The following is a 3,986-nucleotide window of genomic DNA, read 5'->3' as shown; positions in this document are numbered from 1 at the left end:
CTTTATTTTATTGTAACACGTACAACGAAATTTTGTTTGGAGCCGCCATCATGGGCAACCTGGGGGGTTCAGTGCCCTGCCCAAGGACACTTCAACATGGGGACTGCAAGCACCAAGACTCAAACCCTCAATTTTCCGGGTGGGAAACAACTGCTCTACCCACCGCACCACTGTTACTGAACTTACTCAGGTTTTTAAGGCAATCCCTGCCCTGATGTTTTAGAAATTCTTTATGTAAAGTCAACTTGTCTGGGTTAACAGTGAGGAGGCAGGTAAAGTGTTATGGAAGGCTGTCGGTTCTCATGGTGGTTGATAGAAATTGCTTGAGATGATCTTCTGCTGCTGTTTACAGCAGGTGTTCCTCTTTTCTGTGGCTGTTTGTGCATTTAACATGTGCACATACTGTAGCAGGCTCTGAACTTCTCAGCTATTAATTCCAAACATGCCCATTAGCATGGAAATGACTTTTTTGCACACAGTAAAAATGTAAAAATGCATGCTAAGTACAAATAGGTAACAAGCATTCTCTGCTTGTGCAGCTACATTTCTCAGTCTGCTTTTCTCTCTTGTGTGTTCCACATACTGTACAGTACACACACAGACATGCGTATGGCTATGGATGACTCTTTAACTCAGCCTCTGCCACGCATCCCTGATTGATTGATACCGATAGATGGAGCAGAAGGGAAAACAACCTTTCTTTTACTTTCTCTTGCCATTATCCCTCCCCCGCTTCTACACACACCCCTCTGTCTCTCTCTCTCTCTTCCTCTCTCTCACTGCCTCAGCATCTCGGAGCCAGCGGCAGCATTAACAGTGAGGCAAGAGATTGTTTTCACACACAGAGTGGACTCAGCACTGATGTGCAAAAAACGCACACACATGCACAGGGAGAAAACAGGAGGTGGACGGAGACTCCACCTGCAGCATGTCCACTGGCTGCAGTCAGACATGTAGGAGGAGGAGGTGCTCTGCTTGCTGTTCCATGTCCGCTTCAGTCCTCTAAGCACCACCCATCCCCCTGAACGCTCACTCCCTGGCTATGCAGTTGCTGAGAGGCTGGCTGGAATGACCCAGGAGAGCGGAAGACACAAGGAGTTGCGCTAGACGCGGCTGACAGCCGGAGGACGCTCCGATCCTTGATTCCCTCCTCTTCTCCAGGCTGACTGATACAAGGCAGACCTCTGAGCTGCCCCACAGTTCCATACCCATATAGGAGGGCATGGCTGTGTAGATCAAGGGTCTTCATTAAGTACAGCCACAAAGAGAAGGACCACCACAGAGACACGCAGGTAAGAGGCAGCACAGCTGGGGTTGCTCTGGATTTCCATCTATATTGATCTGCGCAGATGTGAAGGAATCAGCTATGTGGTGTCTGAGATATAGACTACTTTGTTCCTTTGCTTCTCATCTGTGTTCATCTGTTGGTTTGTTTATTTACTGAAGATATTGCTGTATGTGTCTTGTTTCCTGCATTGCTGTTATGCTGCATGATCATTGATTAGAAGGGAGATGGGTCAGTGGATGAGCACTGTGACAGAATGATAATGGAATATGTCTCCTGGAGGACATGATCCGATATCCATTGGACGTCTGGGGAATGTCAGTGCAAATGAAAAGGGCACAACAGAGGTAGGAGAATGAGGGGGGAAAGATAGCGGGAGATTGAAAGTTCATGGCGTTTCATATAATTTATGTGAGTGCCATATCCTGTGGGCTTCTGCTGTTTTGGGGGGGTGACCAATTGGCTTTGCTTTTCCTCACTACCTCATTTGTAATTCATATATTCATCCCACGCTCCACATTTGGCCAGTTTTTCAGTTAATGTCTAAAGGCTGTATTTCAAGGTGTGACAGGGTAGCTGAGGGTGCTCATGTTGAAGAAATGCCACAGAGAAGTTTGCAGAAAGAATGCTTACTGTACTGAGAGCAGGAAGAGCCTGTAAGTGTCAGTATGGCGCTACACCAGCCAAGCAGGGTGAGGGGTGAGGTAGAAGACAGAAACTGTATAATTAGTCTGAACAGCTGCACACCGAGAAACACATGTTGGAGCTGTGAGAAGTTCATATAGAGGATGTGAGTGAAGATGAACACTGACATTCATATTACTTAAAATGTAATATGTTGCTGTTGAGACTTTTTTGTGGCTGCTCCTGCAGAAAAGGGAGGAGGTGAGTTTATAACCTCTGCCAATGGAAGATATTTTCCCCTCTACTAATACTCTGAAGCCATATTACATGACCCTAAAATGGTTATAGCGTTTTATTTTTTGTGTGGATGCCAATGACAGGAGTGGCGGCAGCCCCAAAGTGCATTTCAGATATTGGCCCAGGGTGGATGTGCTTATTCAGAGGTGCCTGTGGCTGAAAGATGAGCTGTCCAGTGCCGTTGCATGGAGCATACATCACCAAACACAGGGCTGTGGACCCAGGAGGAATCAACAGAAAGAAAGCCATTACTTAGATGGCTGAGATCCTCTGATCTCATCATGTGGTGGGGCAAGTTAGAGAAACAATAGACAGAGGCAAATAAAAAAAATGAGACAGGTAGATCACCAAAGAGAAAAGAGAAACCTCTTCAACAGCACGATCCATTCTAGAGGCAGTGCATTCGGCATATGTTAAAAAATATCAATATCTTCCATTACACAGTGTGTTCCAGAGTGGATGGTGGCTGATTTAGTGGTTGAGGTTGACAGCAGGATTGCAACATCTTTCTAAATGCCCTTAAGCCTGACACTAGTTAGGGTGGTGTTTGATGGATGTTTGATGTTGACTGGGTGTTTCTTTGCAGAAAAAAACATTTGTAGGCTGATTGTGGGATTCTTTTATTTGTGCTGGCAAATATATACACGTGCATCATTGGACCGGAAGAAACAAATAACTTCTGCTTCAAATATGCTGTTGAATGTTGATATTCTGGGTTTTTCTACATGTATAAAAAATTTTTAAAAGCACAACACATCCTTGAAATTTTTCTGTGATCTTGCTGTACATTGTACTTTCATGCGCAGCTGCTGTTTTATCTTCTCTGTCAACTTTTGCTTAGTCATTAGAGAGCAAAAAACAGCCCCAAGGTTGTGTGGAAAAACAAATTAATACAACTTATGGTGCAGTCACAAGTTTTTTTAATATGGTTCACTGCGACATCCTGAATAATGGAGGTTCAGCTGACAAATATTAAGTCCAGACATGCTTTTGTAATCCAGTCAGCAGCAAAGTGACGAGGTCTGATACACATGTAAGGAGAGGCAGCTCTGCAGAGGCACATAAAAGCACATTATAAAAGCAGACTTGGCACTCGATAAAAACTACAGATTACACCAATTACAATGGAGGGCATTTAAATGAAGGCAAACAGCATGCATTATTTCAGTCTCGCAAACACTTTAGCTGGTAGTTAAGGACAAGTGGATAGTTCAGTTGCAAGACACATGAGCGCTCTCATACGCATGTACACACTCATGCTCATAAGTTTTAAATCTAAGCACCGATCTTCATCTTCATTCTTGTTAGCTTAAATGATTTATGGCAAGTTTTTAAATGTCTGCAGGATCTAAAGTGCATAATGTGGAGTGGAGATGAACGTGGTCATTTTTTTGGTGAACAGTTTGCGACTAAAGCATGTGAATGTTGTTAGCATGCAGGAAGGTGAAAGCCTTCGTTTACTTGATTGCTAATATTCTGTGAGCTGAAGAAAGAAGTTATCCATCTCTTGAGTCAAACTAGTCAGAGTGTGGAGCGAGCTATGCAAGATTTATTAAAACACAGTGCGTGCACTGTGTGTGGTGCAACAGGAAGTAAGAACAATATAATCCTAGAGTAGTCCTGTTAGCAGCCAAAACAGCAGCCTGTGTTCATTTATCAACTAAAAGTAGTAGAGTAAAATATAATATTTGCCTCAGAATTGTAGTCAAAGTATGAAGTAGCAGAAAATGGAAATAGCTCAATACTGTACATAGAGTACAAAATATTTTCTACTGCTGAA

The 3,986-nt window shown here is 43.4% G+C and overlaps 1 protein-coding gene across 5 annotated transcripts in view; it reads left to right on the top strand.

Moving 5' to 3' along the window:
- Positions 1 to 807: 807 nt before the first annotated feature.
- The window catches only part of frmpd3 (FERM and PDZ domain containing 3), a 71,286-nt gene continuing 68,107 nt past the window's right edge, over positions 808 to 3,986 (top strand). For all 5 annotated transcript variants that reach the window (XM_020614626.1, XM_020614625.1, XM_020614624.1 and 2 more), the window contains exon 1: positions 808 to 1,292. The gene's annotated coding sequence lies outside the window, so the exon portion shown is untranslated. The remainder of the gene's footprint in view (positions 1,293 to 3,986) is intronic.

Source organism: Monopterus albus, unplaced genomic scaffold, assembly GCF_001952655.1.
Source record: "Monopterus albus unplaced genomic scaffold, M_albus_1.0 scaffold148.1, whole genome shotgun sequence".
In the NCBI taxonomy this organism is placed as follows: Eukaryota; Metazoa; Chordata; class Actinopteri; order Synbranchiformes; family Synbranchidae; genus Monopterus; species Monopterus albus.
This window is presented reverse-complemented; position numbering and strand designations above follow the sequence as displayed.